The sequence below is a fragment of the Chrysochloris asiatica genome, unplaced genomic scaffold (genome assembly GCF_000296735.1).
Source record: "Chrysochloris asiatica unplaced genomic scaffold, ChrAsi1.0 scaffold00121, whole genome shotgun sequence".
NCBI lineage: Eukaryota > Metazoa > Chordata > Mammalia > Afrosoricida > Chrysochloridae > Chrysochloris > Chrysochloris asiatica.
In genome coordinates, this window is record NW_006408639.1 from 2,597,802 (window position 1) to 2,625,671 (window position 27,870).

Consider the following 27,870-nt stretch of genomic DNA (forward strand, 5'->3'; position numbering starts at 1 on the left):
GCTACCAGAACTCCTTTAATTAATGGTATGACAACAAATTATGAACTCTGAATTTTATGACTAGGATCTGAATAATTTGGCAAAGACTAATGAGGCGTTCTGCTCCCGTAAAGATTTACAGCCTCGGAAACCCTGTACAGGGTCGCTATGGGTCGGAACCGACTCGACGGCACTTAGCAACAAAGCAACAAGTCAGTGAATTACTCTCCCTTCCCTCCCACCCCTGGCAGCCAGCACAAAAACCTTTTCTTGGCCTCTTTACTATAATGGTCTCATAGAATATTTGTCTTTTTGTAATGAACTAATTTCATTCAACATAATGTTCTCCAAAATAAGAACTTTTCCTATCTGCTTGCTCTCTTCTGAGAAGTTGTCAAAGTTCTTGGCTTACTGCTTTTCTTTTTCTTTCTTTCTTTTTTTTCTAGTACTGCGGTACTGATAATACTTATTTTTATATATTAGCTATCAAATCCAGGCTGATTTATGGGTGAGGGCATATGCTCATTCCAAAATCCTGAACTGCAAGTTTAGTTAGATATTTAAAAAATATTTTAAAAATATAAACAAAATATGGTCATTTTAACTTAATTTTTTAAATAATTGACTTGATTTTCACCTTAGGCAATCTTGAATGGAATATTATAAACCTCTAGTAAAGGAGCTCTGGTAGCGTAGTGGTTACGAATCGGGCTGCGAACCATAAGGTCAGCAGTTCGAAACTACCAGCCGCTCCGCGGGAGAAAGATGAGGCTTTCTACTCCCGTAAGGATTTACACCCTCGGAAACCCTGTACAGGGTCGCTATGGGTCGGAACCGACTCGAAGGCACTTAACAACAACAACAACAACAGTATATAGCAAGAAAAATGTAAAGACAGTTGCTTTTGTTTTTTCATTGGTATCACAAACCTTAATTTCTTGTATTAAAGTACACTTATATTCCATAAAGAGAGTTCTCTGGTAGAAGAACCATAAATGATATGTTAGGAAACTGAAAAATTTAGTTATGAAAGCTGTCCAGTTGGTGTTATTAGTTCATATGTTTTTTTTTTACAGTAACAGCTATATTAATTCCTTAAGCTTAACGGTGTGCAAATTCTTAAACTGTAGAGGCAATTATTTTAAAAGTTTGTTGACACAACAATTCTTAATGACACAGCAGACTTAGTGAGTGCCACAGAGATCATTCTACTTTAAAATGACTTTTGCCGAAAGGATACTGGATGAATTTGTTTGTTTTCTTTGTTTTTCAGTATTCTTTTGAGTCAAGGAGACATAGAAATCGTATATTTTGTGAGGCTTCTAATAATTGATCACACCTTTGTGTAAAAAGTCAATATTATGATGTATGGAGACCCTGGTGACTCTGAACAGTAAGCACTGGTCTGTGAACCACAAGGTTGGCTATTTGAGCCCAACAGGCTCCATGGCAGAAAGATGAGGCTTTTTGCTCCCACAAGATTTACAGCCTCCAAAACCCCTATACAGGGTCGCTCACTGTGAGTTGGAATCAACTTAAGGGCACTTCACTACAACAAAAGAATGCAGACATTTCCTTTTGAAATGCTTTCCATTTCTATATAGTTTGAAAGTTAAATTTATTTGACTTCTTTCACATTTGAATGTTAAAGTAGCTCTATAAGAATGTCTTTCATAGGGCTTACCCCAGTTAGCTTTATAAATATCAGGACTATGATGGACATTTTGGAATAGAGTTTAACAATGGAGCATTATTTCCCTCTCTTGCATCTGTCATACTCCCCTAATTACTGAAAATCAATGAATAGAAAAGAAGGTCAGAAATCAAATTTCCAATTAATGTCCCATTACCTGGCATAAGAGTATTCTCAAAGTTTTGTTGGGATGAAAAGATTGATGTTACTCTAGGATTGGTAAAGAGGGCAATGGTGGTTCAATGGTAAAATTCTTGCCTTTCAGGCAAAATGTTTTCTAGGCATTTAATATGTTAATCAGCAAACTGCTAACCATTTGTTAAAGGAGCACAGTACTCACAATGATACTGTTTATTTTATGAACCAATTTGTTCTTTAGATGAAAGGTGAACTTTGGGTGTAGTTTCAGTACAAAGGATAGCTGTCTTAGGTTGGGTTCTCCAGGGGAGCAAAAGCAATGTAACACATACACAAAGAGATTTAATTCAATGAAAAAGCTTGCCCAGTTGTCAAGGTTGACACAATTCAAATCAATAGGTCAGTGTGCAGAATGGAGGCTTCTCCTAACTCATATGGTTACAGATGTTGATGAAGTATAATCCGCAGGGTAGGTAGAAGTTTGCTAGCTTACATCTTGAGAAAGGAAGTCAGTTGATGATAAGTCAGATGCAGGGATGAGACCAAGGGTGTGAACTTAAATAGAAAACCCATATGTAGGGTACAGTTCATACCCACAAAGAAGTTCCCTTACAACTAATTTACTTATCATATCAGACAACATCCTGGATAACACTATATTACTTCTAGCCTCTACTAGACCAGCGAGTGTGGACTTTTAAAAGAATTTGAGTTTTGTTTTACATTTTTCCCATGTTACCTGGAACCTTTTATTATATTCTTGATCAAAACAGTTGGTAGTTGTAGCCAGAAACCATCTAATTCTTCTGGTTTTAGGATAATAGATGAAACCATGGTTTATGTAGGTTAGTCCTGTAGACTTGTTTTTCTCTAAATTGTTATTTCCTTCTTTCTCTTTTAATCTATATGAGTAGAGATAAAAGTTGCCCGACCCCAGATGTTATTCAGTACTCTAGGATGTGGAACATAAAGTTTGTGCTAATTATTCCATGAAGCTATGGTCCTATACTTTTTAACCCAGTAAGTCAAACTCTCGATGTATGTGAGTGTGTCTGTGAACTATCCATAATCATGTCCCATTTGTGCTTTATCTCATATATGCCATGGTACTATAGAATAAGCACTTGATTGCAAGGTCACCTTGAACTACAAGGGCAGTGGTTGAAACTCACCAGCCCTTCCTTGGAAACCCTACATAGTTGCTCTGAGTCAGAGCCAACTTAATGGAAATTAACAATAGCAGCAAATATGTATACCTACACATACATCTGTATGTGCACATAAACATAAGGACCTCTGGCAGTATAGTAGGTGATGGGCTGCTGACCACAAGGCCAGCTATTCAAATATACCACTGCTCCTAAGGAGAAAGAGAAGGATTTTTGCTTTCATAAGGATAGCCTAAGAAACCCTATATATAGGATTTCTCTGAGTTAGGATTGGCAGAGGATACATAAAAACCACATCCTTACGTATTGTTAAGTACCATGGAGTCGGTTTCAACTCATGATGACCCTGTATAGAGTTTCTGTGGCTTTATAGATTTTGTGAGAACAAAGTCTCATCTTTTACCCAACAAGTGAGTGGTGAGCTTGAACCACCAACCTTGTGGATTGCAGTTAAGTGCTTCTCCGATGGAGCCACTGTGCTCCATATGTATGTTGTTATTGTTGTTTTTTAAGTGCCCCTGAGTCGGTTCCGACTCATAGCTACCCCTATGGGTTTCTAAGGACTGCTGGTGGGTTTAAAATGCTGACTTTCAAGTTAGTAGTCCAGTGCCGCACCGCTCACCTGTCAGCTTGGGGTACTGAGGTGGGTTGTGTGTTGCCATGATTCTGAAAACTATGCCGGGAGTGTTTTAAATACCAGCACGATCCCACACTGTGGACAGGCTATAGCTGAGCTTCTGAATGAAGACAGACTAGGAAGAAGGAGAGACAAACTACTTTCGAATACCAAGGCACTGAAACTTTATTAATAACAGTGGAACACTGTCAGCACTGTAATATTGAATATTGAAACATGATGAAGAGCACCCGTATATTGTCAGATATAGTGCTGGAAGATGAACCCCTCAGTTCGAAGGCAATCCAAATACGAAAGGGGAAGAACTGCCAAACCAAAGTAGACTTTATTGTAATGAACTGAATGGAGTAAAAGTTTTGGGACTTGCATTTGCTGATGGGGCACAACTCAACAGCTGTAAACATCCAGTAATCAACAGAATATGAAGTGTACAAAGTATGAATCTAGGAAATTAGAAGTTGTGAAAAATGAAATGGAATACTTAAACATTGATATTCTAGTGAGCTGAAATGAACTGGCATTGACCATTTTGAATCTGAAAAGTACATGGTTTACTATGTCAGAAATGATAAATTGAGAAGGAATGGTGTCTCATTCATCATCAAAAAGAATATGTCCAGATGTGTCTTGAAATACAATGCTGTCTGTGATAGGATATTTGTATGACTGCAAGGCATATTATTATTCACATCTATGCACCAATCCCTAAAGCCAGTGATGATGCAATTGAAGAATTCTACCAACCAACTTCTTCAGTCTGAAATCGATCAAAGATGCAATAAAGATGTATTGATAATTACTGGTGATTGGAATGCAAAACATGGCCTTGGTGATAGAAATGATGCTGGAGATTACATGATAGAATTTTGCAAGACCAATGACTTCTTCATTGCAAAAATCTTTTTAAAACGACATAAAAGATGACTATGCATATGGACCTCACCAGATGGAGTAAAAATAAATCAAATTGACTACATGTGTGGAAGGAGACAGTAGAAAAGCTCCATATCATCAGGCAAAACACAGTGAAGGTGAGACTGTGGAACAGATCACCAATTGCGCATATACAATGTCAGGTTGAAGCTGAAGAAAATTAAAACAAGTCCACGTGAACAAAAATATGATCTTGAACATATCCCAACTTAATTTTCAGATCATCTGGTGAAGAGATTTTTAATGCATTAGATGCCAAAGACCGAAGACCAGAAGAGTTGTGGAACGACATCAAGAACATCATACAGGAAGAAAGTAAAAGGTCATTAACAAGACAAGAAAGAAGGCAAACACCAAAACAGATGTAAGAAAAGACTATTAAACTTACTGTCCTTACTCTCCAGCATAGAAATACTAAATTAAATGGAAGAAATGAAGAGGTAAAGAGCTGCCTAGAAAAATTCAAAAGGCAGCTCGTAAAGAATAATTCAAATATTATAATGAAATGGCATAGACCTGGAGTTGGAAAACCAAAAGGGAAGAACATGTTCAATATTCCTCAAGCTGAGGTAATTGAAAAAAAATCAAGCCTCAACTTGCACCATTGAAGGATTGGAGGAAGACTCATTAACAACCTGCTATATGCAGATGATAACAACCTTGCTTGCTGAAAGTGAAGAGGGCTTAAAGTATTTACTGATGAAGATCAAAGAGCACAGCCTTCAGTATGGATTGTATCTCAATGTAAAGGAAACAAAAATCCTCACCACTGGACCAATAAACATCATTCTTATCAATGGAGAAAAGATTGAAGTTGTCAAGGACTTCATTCTTCTTTGATCAAGTATCAACACTCAAGGAAACAGCAGTCAAGAAATCCAGTGATGTATTGTGTTAGGCAACTCTGCCGCACAGGAACTTTTTAAAGTGTTGAAGAGTAAAGATGTCAGCTTGAGGACTAAGGTGCGCCTAACCCAAGCCATGGTATTTTCAGTAATCTCATGTGCATGTGAATGTTGGATAGTAAATAAGTAAGACCTTAGGAGAATTGATGCTTTTGAGTTATGGTGTTAGAGTAGAGTATTGAAAGTGCCATGTGCTGCCCATAGAACCAACAGATCTGTGTTGGAAGAAGTGCAGTCAGAGTGCTCCTTGGAGGTCAAGATGGCCAAACTTCGTCTCTCATACTTCAGACATAATTGTGAGGAGGGACCAGTCACTGGAAAAGGAAATCATGTGTGGTAAAATGGAGGGTTAGAGAAAAACAGAAAGATCCCAACGAGATGGATTGGCCAAGTGGCAGCATCAATGGGCTCAAGCGTGGCAACAATAGTGAGTTTGGCCGAGGATCAGGCAGTGTTTGTTTTGCTGTGCATAAAGTCGCTATGAGTTGGCATTGATTCCATGGCACCAAATACAACAACAGCAGCAATGGACAAAATATTGAATGATGCAAAGAGCAATAAAAGAAGATGGAGGGAACACCCGGAGACATTGATTCAGAAAGAGATGGCTGATGTTCCACCATTTGAAGAAGTAGAATACAATCAAATGCTAGTGATCCTGAAGGAAAAAGTCCAAGGTGCATTGAAGGCATTGGCTAAGAACAAGGCTCCAGGAATTGATGGAATACAAATTGAAATCTTTCAACAAACTGATGTAGAACTAGAGATACTCACTCATCTATGCCAAGAAATTTGGAAGATAACTCCCTGACCAACTGACTGGACAAGATCTATATTTCTGCCCATTCCAAATAAAGGTGACACAATGGAATGAGGAAATCATCAGATAATATCATTAATATTCCATGTAAGAAATATTTTGCTAAAGATACTTTAAAAATGTCTGTAACCATACATTGACAGAGAACTTCCAGAGGTTCAAGAAGGATTCAGAAGAGGAGGAGGTACATGGGATATTAGTGATAATGTCAGATGGATCTTGGCTAAAAGCAGATAATACCTGAAAGATGTTTATCTGTGCTTTATTGACTATGCAAATGCTTTTGATTGTGTGGATCATGACAAACTATGGACAACATTTCAGAGAATGGGTATTCTGGAACACTTAATTGTGCTCATGAGGAACCTGTATACAGCCCAAGAGGTAGTTGTTTGAACAGACCAAGGGATCACTAAATGGTTAAAAATTATGAAAGGTGTGCAGCTGGGTTGTAGTCCTTCACTATACGTATTCAGTCTGTATGCTGAGCAAATAATTTGAGAAGCTCGGTTATATGAAGAAAAACATGATATCAAGATTGGAGGAAGATTCATTAACAATCTGTGATATGCAGATGATACACCCTTGTTTGCTGAAAGGGTAGAGGACTTAAAATATTTACTGATGAAGATTAAAGATCACAGTCTTTGCTATGGTTTGTACCTCAATGTAAAAGAAACAAAAATCCATACCAGCAGACCATATAAATGGAGACAACATTGAATTTGTCAAAGACTTCATTTTGCTCATGTAAACCATCAACACTCATGGAAACAGCAGTCAAGAAATCTAACAACATACTGCATTAGGCGAATCTGCTACACAAGACCTCTTTAAAATATTGAAGAGCAAAGATGCCAGTTTTAGGATCAAGGGGTTCATGATGTAAGTCAAGGTATTTTCAATAACCTCATATGCATGTCAAAATTGGGCAGTGTTAAAGGAAGATTGAAGAAGAATTAATGCATTTGAGCTATGGTGTTAGAGAAGAGTATTGAAAGTATCATGGACTGCCAAAGAAGAAACCAATCTATGCTGGAAGAAGTACAGCCAGAATGCTCCCTGGAAGCCTGTTGGCCAGACTTGTCTCTCATACATCAGACATATTGTCAGGAGGAACCAGTCACTGGAGAAGGATATCATGTTTGACAAAATGCAGGGTGATAGAAAAGGAGCAAGACCCCCAACAAGATGGATTGGTACAGTGGCAGCAGCAGGGGGTCAAATTTAGCAATGACCGTGAGGGTGGTATAGGTTTGTGTATTGTTGTGTTCCTTTGTGTGTAGGGTCACTGTAGTGACTTGATGGCACCTAACAACAACAGTTTAGTGCTTATCTTACACAGCTCTGCACCAGAACTTCTCATATATATTTTCTTGTTGTTAAGTGTTACTGAGTTGGTTCCAGCTCATAGTTGTCCAGTGTAGGCTTTGTGAGCTTTTACATCACTGCATGAGCAGAAAGATTGCTGGTAGGCTCAAACCACAGATCTTGTGGTTCACAGTCCAGTGGTTATCCTATGGAGCCACCACACCCCATTTTTGTTAAGTGCTATCAACTTGGTTTTGACTCATAGTGATGCTGTGTTGGGTTTCTGAGGAGTGGCTGGTGAGTTTGAACTGCTGACTTTGTAGTTCAAACTGTATTATACATATATATGGTGTGTGGTTTGAACCCCTGATGTGGTACTGAAGGATCAGCACTGGACTGTGAACCACAAAGTCAGCTGTCCAAACCCATCTGTTGATACTCAGAACTTTATACAGGGTTACTATAAGTCAGGACTGACTTAATGGCAATTAACACAGTGATGGTGTGGTGCTGCAGGTCACTAGTTCAAGCAATATAATAGCTATATTGTTATAGTAGATTCTGACTCATAGAGACATTGTATGGGGTTTCCATGGAGGAACTGTTGGGTTTGAACCACGTACTTTGCAGTCACCATTCCAGTGCCTATCCTAAAACTTCACACCAGGACTTCTGTAAAACCCATACAAGGCCACTATGAATAGGAACTGATTCAGTGGCACTTAACAATGAAAATTATATATATCTATATGGTTGTGTCTTTAATGTTTAATTCATCAAATCTGTTCTTCAGATGATCTCTAAGTTCAGGAGGGATAAATTCAAGATCATATTTTGGAAGTAGCAGTCAAGAGATCAGACGACGTATTGCACTGGGCAAATCTGCTGCACAGGAACTTTTTAAAGTATTGAAGAGCAGAGATGTCAGCTTGAGGACTAGGGTGCGCCTGACCCAGGCCATTGTGTTTTCAATAGCCTCATATGGATGCGAAAGCTGGACAGTGAATAAAGAGGATCGTAGAAGAATTGATGCCTTTGAGTTGTGGTGTTGGAGGAGAATACTGAGGGTGCCATGGACTGCCAAAAGAACCAATAGATCTGTTTTGGAAGAAGTGCAGCCAGAGTGCTCCTTGGAGGCCAGGATGGCTAAGCTTCGTCTCTCCTACTTTGGACATGTAGTCCGGAGGAAACAATCGTTGGAGAAGGATGTCATTCTGGGTAGGGTGGAGGGTCAGAGAAAAAGAGGAAGACCCCCAACGAGATGGATCAGCCAGGTGGCATCATTGATGGACTCGGGGGTGGCAGCGGTGGTGAGGTTGGCCCAGGATCGAACATTGTTTCGTTCTGCTGTGCATGGGGTCGCTATGAGTCGGTTCCGACTCGATGGCACCTGACAACAACAAAAACAACAACATATGGTTGTGTGCCACCGAGTCAGTTCTGACTTAACAGTGACCCTGTATAGGATTTCTAAGGCTATAGATCTTTATGGGAGAAGAAAACCTCATCTTTCTTCTTTGGAGTGTCTGGTAGATTTGAACTGCTGATCATGTGGTTAAATGCCCAGTTCACAACCCACTATGTCACCACAGTTGTCTCTTTCATCTTCTCTCTTTCTCTTTATGTATGTGTGTGTGTGTGTGTGTATATATATATATATATATATACACACACACACACACACCACAGACTTTTAGAAAAGACAAAACCATCATTATTCAACATAATCTCCTTGCTTTTCAATATACTTTGTCTATCTGTCAACAAATTTTCATAATTCCTTATTTAAAAAAAGTTTTAGACTGCGCTGTGAGCCAGGAATGCACTAATGGTTTTACTTTTTCATCAGAGGTCAATCATAGTCTTGAAAGGGCTGCTTTCAGGGGACAAAACATGTAAAAGTTGGATGGAGCAAGATGTGGAATATAGGGAGGACACTTTAGTACCTCAAAATGAAATTTTTACATAGTGCCAACAGTGTGAGCCTGTACATTGTCATACATCGTCGCAGTACCTTGGATAGAGGTCCTCTGCATTTCATCCAAAATGTAGGCCTCAGGTTTTCAGTGAGCATCTCACTGTAGGAAGCACTGTTCATTGTTGAGCCTTTTTCCTGATCGTATTCCATTACTGGCCCTTGAGAAAATTGTAAGCATCAATTTTCCAGCTGATGGTTGACTTTTGAACTTTTTCTTGCTCAGCAATTGAAGTTATTTCCATTCCATACTCCATCGTATACTCTCAGGCTCGTAGTGATGAGTCCATGTCTTGTTACCAGTAACGATTTTTATAAAGAAACTTTTACCTTCCTTCAAGTACCCGTTCAAATTTTGTTTGTAGATGTACAAGTGCTTCTGTTTATACTCTTCCATGAGCTGTTTGGTACCCATCTTGCATAAACTTTTCAAAACTGAAGTCTCTCATGGCTTATTTCATAGGTAGAGCCATGGTGATTTGTAAATGATTTACCACGTACATAATCCACTGTCACTCGTCTGTTCACATGTGTGCTCCATGATCTCATCACCTGTGGACTTTTTTAGATAACCAAGTATGGATAATTTTGGACTCATCCTCACTTGCATATGTGTGTATGTGTAATGTGGTACATGTACCCATGTACGTATATGCACATATTCATGCAAGCACACTTATGAGGATTCTTTTTTTTTTTTTTTTTCATGCTTTTATTGTAAATTGAGTGATAGTTTACATGAGAGAACATTGGTCTTGCTCTCATTCAATCATATTTTGTTTCAATTAAATGATTACAATCCCCTGCATGCACCATCGATTAACAGTATTTGCTTTTGTTTCCCACTTTTGATTTTTGGTGGGGATTTTGACGTACACTAACACACAGGAGATCTATAATCATCTAAACAACCAATCAGCACATTTTACAAGCCAGCCTCCTGCTCACCAGCACACAGCCTTTCTCTTTCCTTGAGTCTAGAGCCCTCAGCTGCTCTATCTCTCCATGCTGTCTACCTATGACTCCATCTCTGGTGTCACCGCTTCTCTGGTTAGGATCCCATATTCCGCTCATACTCTTTTTTCTTGATGGTCCTGGGGTTCTCTGTTCCTGGAATGTAAACTTTACGACTCCCCCCGTTTTTTGTTATACAACTTCTATGTTTACTGTTGTGACAGTTCCAATTAGTTATGATAACAATTACTTAATACTGAGTAAAAAGAATCCTATCCCCATATCCTTTCACCACACCCATCTAGACAAGATGGAAATTATTCAGTGGGGATTCTATGTTCCCTGGCACACTCTGAAACTAAACTCCCTCTTGAAATCTTGTAAGCCAGTCACTTGATAAGCACACACTCTTACAGACCCATGTACCTTTCTATACACTTACCTGTATACATATCTATGTAGATACACACATATTTTTTAGTTGTTATTTCTGTTCTCATAACATTTCATTTTGTAACATCTACTCAAAATGCCTGTATTCTTTTATACTTCTTAGGATCATAATTTACCTTGATGAAGTTTTACATACTTCACCCACATTTGGTAATGCCTTCCATCACTGGAAACAGCAAGAATCTTTTATCTAGAGTGGAGTTACTGGTGTGGTATCATAGGATAAGCCCTGAGATGATAACCACAGATAAGCAATTCAAACCCACAAAGTGCTCCTGAGAACTGGTGTACAGTGTTTCTATGAATCGGAACCAACTCAGCAGCACTTAACAACATTATGTAGTTAGTTATTCGTTCTCCCTCCTCTTCAGATCCCTGATAGACACCAATGACCATTGATTTCTATATGTACCTATTACTGTGTTCTTATAAAAATACATTCATACAATATTAATCTTTCTTGTGATTGTCTTACTCCACTCAGCCTAATTTCCTCCAGATTCATGTGTGTTATAATCTATTTTAAGAAAGCATCAGTCTTCTTTATAACTGGGATTTTCATAGTTGGGTTTTCATTGGCTAATATTTGAATGTAGTTCACCAAGTCTTTCTTTCTAGTATGCTTTGCCTGTTAGCGCAACTAAAGCCTCCCAAGCATGGCTGACCCTACTGCTATGTGAAATACTTCCACCCTAATTGGACAAACAGGACGGTGGTTACTAACAGTGGTGGTGATGTGTGTTACCTCATCAGTTCCAACTCACAGTAACCCTGTATAGGGTTTCTGAGGCTGTAAATCTTTATGGGAAAAGAAGGTCTCATCTTTTCCCCAAGGAGTGAGTGGTAGATTTAAACTACTGACCTAGCAGTTAGAACAACAGCTCATCATCCACTATGATACGGGCTTCTTACTAAGGGTAGAGATTGTCTTCAGCTTCATACTTTTAGTACTCAGCACAGTATCTGCCATATGATGGGTAGTCAATAAATGCTAGTTTAATGAATGTAGGTTCTACATAAAAAAGAGAAACATAAATTTAAATGAATCTGTGCTCATTCCAAGTATGCTATTAGAGTGTCATCTAACTTTAATAGTATAAGAAATAGCACATATTAAAAAGATAATCAATGTTAAACTTAAATTTATGTCTCTGCAGACATTGGCAACCATGGTAATATACTTCATGATGAATCAATCAGAAAATTTAAATAGCTATTTATTACATCTTTACAAATATATCGGAGATCTCTGCTTTAGAGTTGATGCATACTGTGGACTTTTCAGCTCTTTTGTGTATTAGGATGATTTAGAGTGGACGTAGGTAATATGTTTGAAGGTAACATATTCAGAGACAATTTTTTTTTTAAATATAAAGAAAGGGATAGTAGATATAAGGTTGTCCTAGTATCCCACAAGTGGGTAGCTTTAAGGAGCAGACATGAATTGGACAGTTCTGGAGGCTAAAAGCCAAAAGCAGGATCTCATGTGCGTGGATTCCTCCATTATAGGTACCGCTAGGTGTTATTTTGGTTCTTTCATGATCGTCAAGTAGCAGAGTCTTCCCTCAAGTATGAACAGACATCTCTGTACTTAATCTGATCCCTCACAAGTGATCAGGTTTAGAACCTACCCTATTTAGTTATAATCTAATTAACATAGTACGGGTTTGGAAACAAGATTATGTCCACTAATCTAGGGGTTAGAATGCCAGCAAACAAAAATTCGTGGTGAGGCGGGCCCAGTTAAATACATAAGAGAGTTGTGTGATATTTTCTTCTCCACATGCTCCCAAGACTGTGAAGTATGTTATTTACTTCTCCAGGTGTTCACAAGAAGAAATAATTCCCTATTTTCATTATTATAATGTTTTATATTTCTATAGGATAGTTGGGAGAAAAATAATGAAATAAGGCATTTGACTTTGCCAAACAGAAGTTTAGGAATCACTTAAACCATGGATATTTCCATATTTTGTTTGGTACTTTTAGTAATAAAATAAAAGCTATCAAACAAGCAAGTTTTGCTGCTAGATCAGAATCATGGTATCTGTTAGGTTAGGTTATGTGATTCTTTAGCAATAAATAACCCCTGGTGTGGTGCTATGGGTTAATGCACTGGACTGCAAAGGTGGTTTGAACCACAAGGTTGGCATTTCAAGCTCACCAGCCATTCATAGGAAACTCTATACAGGGCTGTTATGAGTCGGAACCGATGCCATGGCATTTAACAACGTTTCTTACTAGCAGTCCTAGTGTGGCACTGTAGGATAAACACTGGACTGCCAGGTCTGTTTGAACAGCAAGCTTAGCAGTTCAAACTCACCAGCTGCTCCTTGGAAACCCTATACACGGTCTCTATGTGTCAGGACTGGCTCGATGGTACTTAATAACAACAACATTTCACTGTTTTAAAGCACAAAGATTTCTCTGCATTGATCTCTGGGGTATCTGTCCTCCTTGAAAAGGCTATGCACCTTGTTCTAGATTCTAAGTTGGGTATCAGGACTTAGACATGCTTTGGTCTCATGAATGTTGCAGAGTCTCAGAAAGTATGTTTTAGAATCAAGTGAACACTATACTTAAAACCCGTGCTAAGTAACTCTGGTAGTGTAGTGGTTACAAATCGGGCTGCAAACCTCAAGGTAAGCAGTCTGAAATTACCAGCTGTTCTGCAAGAGAAAGATGAGGATTTCTGCTCCCGTAAAGATTTACAGCCTCGGAAACCCTGTACAGGGTCGCTATGAGTCAGAACTGACTCCACGGCACACAACCACCACCAAATGCCCAGAAGACCAGTTAGTTGTTGAATGCTTCTGAGTCAATTTCAAGTCATAATGTAAGAGTAGAGCTTTTCCACAGGATTTTCTTGGCTATCATACTTACAGGAGCAGATCACGGATCTTTCCCCCTCAGAGTCACTGCATGGTTTTGAACCATTAACTTTTCAATTAACTGAGCATTTAACCATTCTGTCATGAAGTTTTGTGAAGAAGAGTGCATTAGGAGCACAGCATGTCCCAGTGAGCAAGGTTATTGAAAACTTCCATGAGGAAATGGTGACTAGAAGCTGACTAGTTGAATGTGAGGAAGGATTGTTCATACAGAGGGCAGAGCATAAGAGAAGGTGGGGAAGTGGCAACAATAATGGATGAAAATAAGTCAAAGTCAGTAGAAGACCAGCCTCCAAGTAGCATCTGAGGCCATAAAAGTAGACTAGACCCTAACTAAGAAGGTGTTGTGGTTCATGTTATGGTTTTGAATTTTGTCCCTAAGAAAAAAGGATCATTGCAGATGTCAGCAGCACGTAAACTAAAATTGGAATGATACCAAGAAGATTAGCATGGCCCCTGCACAAGGATGACACGCAGATTCATGAAGGGCTCCGTATTTATTTTGTAGATAGTACCCATTTGGCCTAGCTTCAATGGCTTGATGGTTAGAACTCAACTAGAAGAATATTCAAAAAAGAATTTTTTGATAAAGGAATTAAGTGTAAATTGCTACAATTTGATGAACTTGACCTATACTTATGGATATGTTGTTGTTGTTGTTAAGTGCCGTTGAGTCGGTTCCGACCCATAGCGACCCTGTACAGGGTTTCCGAGAGTGTAAATCCTTACGGGAGTAGAAAGCCTCATCTTTCTCCCACGGAGAGACTGGTAGTTTCGAACCGCTGACCTTAAGGTTCGCAGCCGGATTCGTAACCACTACACTACCAGAGCTCCTTATACTTATGGATATTGTTGTTGTTGTTGTTGTTGATATAGTTGCTTAAAATACCAACTGAGAGAGAAGGAGTCTTCACACCAAGTGTCAGTCCTATCCCCTGTATATACAGGGTTGATAGGACAGGCAACGTAGACATTGGCTACCTAAAATGGTGCAGAGGGGAAAGGGTGGCTATAAAGGCAAGAAATGATTGGCTTACAAGTTTTTAAGAGGCAGTTTAATTTTAGAGTGTGTATGGGAAGGTAGAATCCCCAGGGAGTAGTCTTCATCTTGTCTAGACAGTTCTGGTGATAGGATATGGGGATAAGGTTCTCATGATTCAATAGTGAGTAATTGTTATCATGTCTTATTGTGACTGTCACAACTGTAAAGGTAGAAGTTTTTTAACAAAAATGGGGAAGTAGTTTATCTTACAGTCCAGGAACAGAGAACCCTAGGGCCATTAAGGTAGAAGAGTACAGGTGAAATGTGGGACTCTATCCAGAGAAGCAGCAACACCAGAGATGGAGACAGAGATGAAGACTTGGAGAGATAAAGCATCTGAGGGCCCTAGACTCATAGAATGAGAAAGGCTGTGTGCTGGTGGCCAGGAGGCAGGCTAGCAGAATGTGCTCTTTAGCTGCTTAAATTATTATATATTTTTGCATGTTTTTGTGTGCTTCCTTCCCCCCCAAAAAAACAACAGCTACATAAACAAAACAAAAATACACAGAAGGAATAGAAGCAAATACTGTTGAATGATGATACATGGAGGCGATTGTAATCATTGCAATGAAATGATGAGTGTAAAAGCAATGTATGCTATCACTCAATTCACAATAAAATCTAAAAAAAAAAAAGTTGTTGTGTTGTTATTAATGCATTCAAAATGGTTTTGATTCATTGAGACCCTGTGTAGAGTTTCTGAGTGTGAACCACCATCCTTCCAGTTAGCAATTCAGTGCTTATCTGATAGCATCACAGTTAAATTCAAAAGAAAAAAAAATGTCATTTTTAAATTTATAATATTTCCCTGTCTGCCCTTACATTAGAAGGAGTTCTGGTGGATAGCATCACAGTTAAAGTCAAAGGGAAAAAAAAATGTCATTTTCAAATTTATAATATTTCTCTGTCTACCCTTACATTGGTAGGAGCTCCGGTAGCATACTGGTTACGAATTGCACTGCAAACCACAAGGTCTGCAGTTCAAAACTATCAGCTGCTCTGCGGGATAAAGATTAGGCTTTCTGTTCCCGTAAAGATTTACAGCCTCGGAAACCCTGTACAGGGTCACTATGGTTCGGAACTGACTCGACGGCACTTAACAACAACCCTTACATTGGAGTCCTGGTGCGGCGCTGTGGGCTATAATACATCAGACTTCAAATTCATTTGAATTGCAAGGTCAGTGGTTCAAGATCACCAGCCTCTCCTTGGAAACATGATACAGGGTTGCTATGGGTCAGAATCGACTCTATGGCACTTAACAACAACAATCCTTACATCGGAGTCCTGGTGTGGCCCTGTGGGTTAATGTGGTGGTTTTCAAAGTTGGTCTGAACTGCAAGTGGTTCAGGCTCACCAGCTTCTCCTCAGATTCTATATAGGGATGTTATGGGTCAAAACCAACTCAACAGCACTTAACAACAACAACAACAACCCATACATTTATAAATATACTCAGCCATCTCATTATTTAAAAAAATAATATTTTTGTGTTTCTACTGAAGATTTACACACCAATTTAGATTTCCATTCGACCCATTCAATAATTTCTACAGTAACACTGGTTACATTCTTCGCAATGTGTGAGAGTTCTGATCATATTTCCATTCTGACTTTACTGTTTCAGCTGTCATATTTAAAACTAAACATATATGGAGCCAAAATTAATTGCACAATAGTGAGAATTTTAACTTTGGTATCACTTGGATTCCACTTATGGACCCCAGTAGCTAAAAACACTTGTAGATTTTTTACAAAATACAGAAATGATCATTTTTTAAAAGCAAGCATTGATAACAAGTTAATATTATTCAGTCCCCCCCCCCAAAAAAAAAAAAATCAAAGAGTGAGAGAGAGAAGAGAAAATTTTGAGGGATGGAAGAAAGAAGGAAAACAAACAGATAATGATTTTTAAATATAATTTCAAAAATAATTATCTTCAAAAAGTCTGCAATAATACAATATTGCTCATTAGAAGAAAACATAAGATTCTGATTTTAAAAGTCTTTAGTATAAAACAAACGATTGCCACCGAATTATTCCCAAGTGTTTATCAAAGAGGTCTGGTGGTGCTAAAGGTCCGCGCTTCAAACCTTACTGCCTCGGAAAACACTATACAGGGTTGCTATGAGTCAGAATCAACTTGATTGCAGTGGTTAATCTTTATGGAAGCAGATTGCCACATTTCTATTCCATGGAACAACTGGTAGATTCTAACCACCAACTTTTGGGTTAACAATCAGGTGCTACCCACTGTGCCCCCCAAACTCCCTGAAGTCATCAGTAGACCTCAGAATTTAATCTAAGAGGCATCACATAAATCTCTCAAATTCAAATGGTCATATTCAGTATAGCTCTTTAAGAGAACTCCTCCTCCTAAGGATAAAATGCCAATTTCACTTTTGAAGACTTCATCTCTTTTTTATGGGAAAAGAAGATGTTTTAATCAGTTCCCTCACTCCCCGCTTGACAAAAGTTGGACTCTGTCAAGTTGTAGAAATAGAACTATACTGTGTTAATGCCTTACCATAAAAATGTGGTGTGTTGCAAGGAAAGCTATTTGCATGAATCTTCATGTTTGCAAACACTTTTAGATTTAAACAATAAATGTTTCATGACATATAAAAAAGAAAGTAAGAAAAAAATGGATCAAGTGAAGAGTTTTGAGAGTAAAGTCTTTGAAAAATCACGTGCTGTTGAAGTAACCATGCTGTGGACTTAGTTAATTGTTGTCCAAATATTTGGTTTCCGGCAGACATGGAAATCATGAAGGAATCAGGTAAGGCATACAGGGAATTGCCACAGACCAGGGGTTTATTTTTCTTTGATAACAGGCAAATTGTAATTTGAATTCTGCAAATTTTGAATTTTTGTTTTGAGTTCCATGCAATAGTCTCTTCACACAATAGTCAATTCTAACTCTGGAGAAAAATAGAGAGTATTTTACTATTTCTAAAATCTAGTCTAAAATAGAATATTTGGAAAAAAACGTAAAATAGTAATATAGACAAATGAAGTATTAAGTCATTTATTCTTGCAAATAATCTTTTTGGTCCTTTTTTTATATATGTGCACAATATACAATTAAATATATTATGCAACATGTATGATTTTTACCTATAATTTTATAGGTATAATTAGATTGTTTTCTCATGTCATTAAAATTTTTCATAAATGATTTTAGTAGATGTGCATGATTCCAGAGCAGGGTATATTATAATTGATAAACAATCGCCTATGTTTGTACCATGAAGGCATTTCCAAGTATTATAAATAATGCTACAACCAGCATCCTTGTATATACACATACATCTTCATTTTGATTATTTTCTAAGGGTAGAATGCTGCACAGAAATTTCTGATACAAACATTATGAATGCTTTAATATTTTTATAAATTGCCAAATTGCTTCAAGATTGTACCAACCTAGATTCATACCAGCAATACACAGCATTATTAGTTTTACCTTACCTGTGTTAGCAGTGAGTATTGTCTCCAATAAAATTTGGTACTTGAATAATTATGTCTTGCATTGTAAACTTCTTACATTGCTAGTAAGTCTGATTCTTTTTCTGATTCCTATTTTATAAATGGCCAATTCTTGTCTTTTCACTGAAACATTTAGGTACTGTGTATTAAGTCAAGAGAAGCTTTCTTTCAATTTCTTCCAGTTTATTATCACTCCCAGCCGTACTTATGCTTGGCAGTTACTGACTCAGCAAATACAGTGATATTTTGTAGTGTGTGCTAAAATAATTTGGGCTTATATAACTTGCCTAGGTTCTCACAGAAGTTTTATGTTGTTTATCTCATTTTGTTTCTTACGTTTTGATGTAGGTATATTTTGTGGTGCAAAGTCCATTTTATAAATGGGGAGAGTGGAAATATAAAGATGTGTCCAAAGTCACAAGACACATGTTCTTTCCTCCTCCCCTTTCTGTATCTGGTTTATACATTTCCTAACAGGTATAGAGATGTGTCTTGTTTACTTGTTTGTTTTTTATTCTATCCCGATTGAACTCTTGTAATTCTCATCAGTTTACAGTGCAAAGCACATATTTATAAAATGTGATTTAGTATGTAATATGCTGTTGTTGTTGTGAAGTGCTGTCGAGTCGGTTCTGACCCATAGTGACCCTTGTTAGGGTGTCTGAGGAGCATCTAGTAAGCTTAAACCGCCAACCTTGCAGTTCAAACGGCTTTACAGTCTGTCGCATTAACCCCCAGCGCCACACCAGAACTCCTAGGTAATATACTAGCTCTATACTTATTTTTGTTGAGTAGGTTTCAACTCATAGCAACCCTGTCTAGGAATTCTCAGGAGCTACTTGTGGGTATGAACGTCTGATCTTGTGGGTAGCAGTCTAGTACTTATCATGCAGTACCACACCAGCACTCAAAATTTAACTCTTGATGTTGTTAAGTGCTACTCATAGTTCAATGCTGACTCATATCATCTCACCCCAGCAATAAAATATGAAAATGTATGATGAGATTACTAACAGAAAGATCCAAAATTTAGAAGGATCCTATATTTCCCTAAACATTTCAGCTTAAAGGACAAAAATAATTATATGATTTCCATTCTGCGTAATAGTTCTACAGAAGCAGATAGACGTTTAAGATACTCACTATGGTACATAAACTCCAAAGATAGTCACCAACAGTTTTTCTTATCCCTGTAAATACATGCCACTCCTCATAATGATGTGGGATCTATTTTTCTTCTCTTCACTCTGATCTGGACTCGTGACTTGCTTTGACGTGTAGGATTGGTAGGAGTGAAGCTATGCCAATTCCATGTCTGCTCCTGCACAGGCCAGGCAGCCTCTCCTTTCATTTCTTGAAACTCATCAACTTTTCTGTAAGTAAGTCAGAGTATCTACTGAAAAGAGACCTCTTAGAGGTCCTGGAAGATGAGATAGAGTACAGGGAGGCCACTTGAGTGAAAACATTAACTCTTCAGCTAAGATTCAGTATTAGGGTCTTCTTGGGTCTTCTACAGCAGGTTACAGTTAAAGTGAGTTACTGACTATAGATGACACTATATGCATCTAAATATTAGTTCCGTGAACATCTAGAATGTTGAGAAATAATAAATGTTACTTGTCTTAATAACAAGTTTTAATAGTAACTTGTTTTAATAATTAAGTTTTGAGATGGTTTGTTATATACCATTAGAGAAGGCAATACTGTTCAATTCTTAAGTAAATAAAATGGTTTAGAGAGATTTTTGGTTTTTTGTTTTTAAGGTTTTTATTGTGGATTGAGTGAAAGTTTACAGGGCACATCATGAGTTTCACATTCAACCATTCATATGACTTGTTTTATTACATTGATTACAATCCCCTCCATACATCATCAATCAACAGTGTTCTCTCTCTCTATCCTCTTTGACTTTTCTCCTTTTTTTTTTTTTGGAGGGGGGGATCTTTGCCTTTTTGGAATTTACAGTCTCAGCTTTTAGGGAAAGTTTTTACATTTATCTGTGGATATCCAGGACTCATGTATGCTATTACTAGCAAGCATAACTGAATAATCAGATGATAGACAGTTTGCTATGTCTGCTAGGTGGCTAAAGTCTGATCCTTAGAGCGTATGGTTTGGACGGTCTGCAGTGCTTGGGCCCACAAGTCCTTGAACTCCTGGCCAGGTCTGCACGGTCTACATCCATTTCCCCCTTATTTATTATTTGTTTAGGGGACGCTGCCTATCTTAGGTGGTCAGTGCGAAGTCCTCCGTCTTACCTGTCATTGAAACTCATTGCAACATGGCAATGGCTCTGTTTTAGGTTGCCGAGGTTCCTTAGAGAGATTTTTAAGTATCCTATTTTACACATTGTTGTTGTAGTTAGGTGCTTTTGAGTCAGTTGCAACTGATAAGGGCTCGATGTACGTATTATATGTTAAGCAAAACATGGCCCAGTCCTGTGCCTTCCTCACTTCCTCACTGTTATTTCTATGTTTGAGTCCATTGTTGCAAACACTGTATAAAAAACCCCTCTCTCTCTTTGAGACTTTTCTTCTTTTTTGCTGATCCTTATTCATTAATCAGCTTTCTTATGCTGATATGAGGTGATTGAAAATACAATAGCTTGGATCAGGCACACAAGAGTCTTTAAAATGACATCTTTGTTCTTTAACACTTACATTTCTCTCTTTGCTAATCCCTAATTCATTCAACTCTACTACAAATTTATGAAGATACACATGGCACAAACATCTCTCAGAAAGTTGAGCCTGATTACTTTGGACTTTAAGACACTTCAAATTTGTGAAATCCTAAAATTAGACCAAGATAATGAAAACAAAAGAGAGACAGACAGACAGACAGAAAATCTCTAGTAAACTCCTTATTAACATGCTATGTATAAATAACATGCCCAGAGATGTAAGTCAGGATTTTAACAAAACATAAAATAAAGACTCAAGTGCTGCTTTTGGCCTTTGAGGGGAAAAATTAAGGTAAAAGAGATTTATGAATACTCATATACTTACAATCAAGAATATAAATGACTTCCTCTTATTCTAGAAAGCCTTTGTAAATTACTTATGATTTTTTTATTATTATTATTCTCTGGACTTGAATGATATTTTTATTTCAGATTGTGAATATTATTGAGTAGAAGTCTCTTAAATGAACTTCATTTTTTACTTCTTATATTTGCTTGAACTCTTGGTAAACAAGAAACCATTTAGAGGTGACAGTGTAACTAATGAGCTGTGGTGATAGCGATGGTGGTGGTGTGCCCTAGAGTTGACAATGACCACAGCTATCCTGCATAGGGTTTCCGAGGTGGTAAATCTTTACTGGAACAGAATATCTCATCTTTCTCCTGCTCAAAGGCTCATAGTTTCAAACTGCTGACCTTGAGGTTAGCAGCATGACTCCTAACTATTACACTATCAGAGGATAAATAATGAGCTATGGTGGTGGCAATGGTGATGGTGGTCGTTATGTGCCATAGGGTCAGTTCTAACTAATAACCACCCTTTATAGGGTTTCTGACGCTGTAACTCTTTACGGGAGCAGAAAGCCTCAAATATATTTCTCAAGTGGAACTTTTGAACTACTGACCTTGATGTTAGCAGCCCAACTTGTAACTATTAAACTGAGTTCTTTAAATAATGAGCTATAAATATTAAAAATTAAAATTTAATTTTCACAATGAGCGTTATATCCCATGGATTTTTTTGGGGTACTATTTAATTATGAAGGAGCTCTGGTAGCGTAGTGGTTACGAATCGGGCTGCGAACCTTAAGGTCATCAGTTCGAAACTACCAGCCGCTCCGCGGGAGAAAGATGAGGCTTTCTACTCCTGTAAAGATTTATACCCTCAGAAACCCTGTACAGGGTCGCTATGGGTCGGAACCGACCCGATGGTACTTAACATTTAATTATGACAAATCTTACACATTTATGGCTGTCTTCAGTAAGTTGTAATTTAAGAAGATCTCATTGGCCTTGGCCAGTTGGATAATGAAATCATCTTATAGTCTATCCTTATATAATAGAGATTTTAAATTGGCCATTGAATTTGATGAGCACTAGGAGCTCTGGTGTCGCACTGAGGGCTAATGTGTCAGACTGCAAAGTCATTTGAACTGCAAGGTCGGTGGTTCAAGCTCACCAGCTGCTCCTTGGAAACCCTGTACAGGGTTGCCATGGGTCGGAAACACCCCATGGCACTTAACCACAACAACAACAGGAGTTCTGGTGTGGTGCTGTGAGTTAATGCACTGCTGCAAAGTTGCTTTGAAGTGCAAGGTTGACATTTCAAGCTCACCAGCCGCTCCTCGGATACCTTGTACAGGATCACTAGGGGTCAGAACTGACCCAACGGCTCTTACCAAGAACAGGGAAGTAAGATCATATACATTTTTGTTTCATAGCATGATTATTTTGCTACCATACATATTTATTGTCAATAATAGTTAAAAAAAATAAAATGCATTATATTCCTTGGGCATTATGATAAATATTAGTGAAACTTAGTTGATCCTGTTGATAAAAAGTTAAATTTCACAGGACAGCCAGAGAAATTACCAAAAAAAAAAAACAACAAAAAACCCAAAAACTGTTATATGGTTTAAAAGCAATTAAACTCCTCTATAATTTTAAAATACCCATTCCCTGAAAGTTCCATTGTTCGTGTGGGACCTGAATTTTAAATCAGTTCAACTCTCCATGTAATTATGATACGATGACATATTTATTTGTAACAAATTCAAGAATATTAATTTGCAGTTGCCATTCATGTAGATGTCAAAAACGCCATTTTAAAAAATGTGTATACTGTGAAAGGGCCAAACAAATAACCTTTCCTGCTGAAAATTACATTGAACTTTAAATGTGCCATTAACCATATTTTAGACTTCAAAATTCAAACTGAAATGGCCGAGAATTTTAAATCTTTCAGGGTGATAAAAACTGAGCAGGCTAGCAATGGTTGACCATGTTCCAAGGTATGTGGGTGAACTTAGGAAGAACTATGCTCCTTTTCTATTCCCTTTAAGCTCTTCTGTTAGATGTTATATCATATAACTATCACTCACATATTGACGAATTTCAGTGTTCTGAACCCAAAGGCAGACACATAACTCTAAGAGGAGTGTTCCAGCCAGACAGAACTATTGTGAAAAACATATGGAATTAATTAAAATGTTACTGAAAGCCCTTATCTCTAAACAGAATTATTGTTGATGTTAAGTGCCATCGAGTCAGTTTCAACACATAGTGACCCTGTATAGGGTATTGGAGGACTGGCTGCTGAGTTTGAACCACTGACCTCGCCATTTAATCTGACCATGAGGTTGAATGTTTATCCTATGGCACCACACCAGGATTCCATAAGCAGAATTACAGTTTACAAAATCAATTCATGCAAAGTTATTTAAGTGTTTGTTGGTTGGTCAGGTTTGTGCCATGTAGTTGATTCTAAGTCGTAGCGGCACTATTTAGGGTTTCTGAGGCTGTACATCTATTAGGGAGCAAAAAGCCTCATTTTTCTCCCTTGAATCACCTGGTAGATTCGAACTGCTGATCTTTTGGGTAACGGCCCAGCTCATAATCCACTATACTACTAGGGTTCCTAAGACTGTATATGGTAGTGGCTGTGTGCCATGGAGTTGGTTCTGACTCATAGCGACCCTGTACAGGGTTTCCGAGGCTGTAAATCTTTACAGGAGCAGAACGCCTCATCTTTCTCCTGCGGAACAGCTGGTAGTTCGCAGCCCAATTCGTAACCACTACGCTACCAGAGCTCCTTAAGACTGTATATGTTGTTGTTGTTATGTGCCGTGGAGTCTGTTCCGACTCATAGCGACCCTGTACAGGGTTTCCAAGGCTGTAAATCTTACAGGAGCAGAAACCCTCATCTTTCTCACGCGAAGCGACTGGTAGTTTCGAACTGCTGATCTTAAGGTTCGCAGCCCAATTCATAACCACTACGCTACCAGAGCTCCTTAAGACTGTATATGTTGTTGTGTTGTTAAGTGTCGTTGAGTCGATTCCGAACCATAGCGACCCTGTACAGGGTTTCCAAGGCTCTAAATCTTGACGCGAGTAGAAAGCCTCATCTTTCTCCTGCGAAGCGGCTGATAGATTCGAACTGCTGATCTTAAGGTTCGCAGCCCGATTCGTAATCACTACGCTACGACTGTATATAGTGGCTGTAAAATATTTGTACTTGAAGAATGTAGGCTTAGAGGCACCAGATTCAGTGTGCCTCTAAGAGTGTTATGTGGAAATTGTATTAAGCATAGGCGAGCCCTGTCTATAAATTTTTGTGCAAGAAGTAATGTCAGCTTATGTCAGAGGGCAAAACTCCTTGTTGCTGTTCTTGTTAAGAGCTGTTGAGTTGGTGTCTATTCATAGCAAGCCTGTCTAAGGTTTTCATGTAGCAGCTAGTGGATTTGAACCACCAACCCAGTCTCTATTAATCAGAATCAACTCAACAGCAAGTAGTTTGCATGTGAATGGTGTAAATTTGAAGGGTTAAAGTTCTAGCTATTAAACTGAAGATTATCAGTTTAAACCCACTCAGAAACACTTCTGTAGTAAGGTCTGAAAGTTTTATTTAGAAAATTACCACCATTAAAAATTCTATGATGCTAGATCAAAACACACGTATCACATATAATCAACTAACAGTAATGTAACTAGATAAATTCAGCTAGCATTTTTATTGGAAAACGTAACTTTCATTTGAAACTATATAATAAATTGAGAATCACGTTGGACACTGAGGCCTTGAGTTTCTTGGAGATGAAGTACTTGCCTAACACACTGTCTATATGTGCCAGAGCAAGGATTCAGACGCTGATTTTCATATGCAAATCTATCAGTTGTTAATATGGAAACAGCAACCAGTGGATTTGTATATATTACCACTGTCTCAGGCAAGTATTTTGTCTCCATGGAACTCAAGGCATCAATATTCAATGGGATTTTCAATTTACCATAGTTTTAAATATAATTGTCCTTTCCTTAAAATGTTAAGCTGATTTTCTTTAAAAGTGTTTAACCATTTCAATAGGTAGCATATGAGCCAGAATTCATTGTATTAAAAGAAGTCCAAGTTACACTGAAGGCATTGGTGAAAAACAGGCTCCAGATATTGACAGAATATAAATGGAAATGTTTCAACACACTGTTTTATTCTTTCCCCATACTTATTCAACCTGTATGCTGAGCAAATAATGTGACAAACTGGATTATATGAAGAAAAACATGATGTCAGGATTGGAGGAAGACTCATTAGCAACCTGTGATATGCAGATGGTACAACCTTGCTTCTTGAAAGTGAAGAGGACTTAAAATACTCACTGATGAAGATCAAAGAGCACAGTCTTTGGAGTGGGTTATATCTCAGTGTAAAGAAAACGAAAATACCACTGGACCAATATATAACATCCAAATAAATGGAGAAAAGATGGAAACTGTCAAAGACTTCATTTTGCTTAGACCCACTGTCAACTCAGATGGAAGCAGCAGTTCAAGAAATCAAAGAAGGTATTGCATTAGGCAATCTTTAAAATAAGAGCAAAGTTGTCAGTTTGAGAACTAAGGTGTAACTGACACAAACCGTGGTGTTTTCAGTAGCCTCATATACGTTTGAAAATTGGACAATGAATAAGGAAGACTGTAGAAGAACAGATTCATTTGAGTTATGGTGCTGGATAAGAATATTAAAAATACCATGATTTACCAGAAGAAAAAACAAATCGGTCTTCGCATATAGTTAGAATGTTCCTTAGAAGCCCATTTGGCAAGACTGCATCTCTCATACTTAAGAAATATTATTAGCAGGTACTAGTCCTGTAGAAGGACACCATGTTTGGTAAAGCGGAGGGTCAGCAAAACAGAGGAAGACCCCTAGAGATATGGATTGGCACAGTGGCAGCAGCTATGGGTTCAAGTGTAACACCGATTGTGAGGATGCCACAGGAACTGCAATATTTCATTCTCTTGTTCTTTGGGTATCTCTGAGTTGGAATCACCTCAGCCGCTCCTAACAACAACAAGGCAACATCATTAATACAGTTTGCAAGTAAAACTTTGCTGTAGAAAATTTTGCTGAATGCCATTCAAAATGGTTGTAGTACATTGGCAGAGAGCTGCCAGGAATTCAAGTCAAATTCAGAAGAGGACACAGAACTAGGGATATTGCTGACAGCAATTGGATCTTGGCTGAAAGCTGAGAATACCAGAAGTATATGTTTACTTGTACTTTATTGATAATGCAAAAGCATTCTACTATGTCGATCCTAAACTATAGATAACATTGTAAGAGTCAGAATTCCAGACAGTTTATTGTACTCACAGGAACATGTACATAGATCAAGAGACAGACAGTTAGTTGAATAAAACAAAGGAATAATGAATGGTTTAAAATCATTAAAAGTGTATGTCAGAATTGTATCCTTTCACCATAATTACTCAATCTGAATGCAGAAGAATGTTGCATCAGAATTACAGGAAGAGTCATTAACAAACTTCAGTTGACAGATGACATAACCTTGCTTGCTAGAAGCAAAGATGACTCAGAGTATTTACTGATGAAAATAAAAAGAGTTACAAGCTTCAGAGTGCTCTTTGGAAGCTAGGATGGTGAGACTTCGCCACTCATACCTCAGACATATTATCAGGAGGGACCAGTCCCTGGAGAAGGATATCATGTTTGGTAAAGTAGAGGGTCGGAGAAAAAGAGGAAGACCCCCAACGAGATGTATTAGCACAGTGGTGGCAGCAGTTGGCTCAGGCTTAAGAACAATTGTGAGGTTTGTGCTAGGGACTAGACAGTATTATGTTCTGTTGTGCATAGTGTCACTGTGAATCAGTGCTGATCTATGGCCGCCTAATAACGCCAACAACAACAGCCTTCAGTTTGGAGTGCATCTTAATATGAAGGAAATGAGAATTCTTAAAATTGGTCCATCATGGAGAAAACATTGAAGTTGTCAATAATTCCGTTTTGCTTAGGTCTCTAATCAATATCCATGGAAACAGCAGTCAAGAAATCATATGTATTGCTTTAGAAAACACTGCTGCAAAAGACCTCTTTTAAGTGTTAAAGAACCAAAGATGTCAGTTTATGGACTGACCCAAGCCATGATATTTTCAATTTCCTCATATGTATGTGAAATTTGGAAAAGAAATAAGGAATAATGTAGAGGGACCAAACACTTGATAATGGTGTTGGAGAAGAAAAAGTAATGTACTTTGGAACAGCAGAGGAACAAACAAATCTGAGTTGGAAGAAGTACAACTCCTTAGGAATGAGAATGGTGACATTTCAAAGGTGACATTTGTGAATATATATATATATATAGTTGCTAACTGCCATTGAGTTGGTACCGACCCATAGCGAACTTATGCAAAGCGAAAGGACCTTGGGCCAACCTCACTACTGTTGTCACTCTTGAGTCCATTGATGCTGCCATTTGGCCAATCCATCTCGTTGGGGGT

The 27,870-nt window shown here is 38.0% G+C and overlaps 1 protein-coding gene across 3 annotated transcripts in view; it reads left to right on the forward strand.

Annotated features, from left to right (window-relative positions):
• The window catches only part of CNTN6 (contactin 6), a 606,070-nt gene that overhangs the window by 18,010 nt on the left and 560,190 nt on the right, over positions 1 to 27,870 (forward strand). The window lies entirely within an intron of this gene.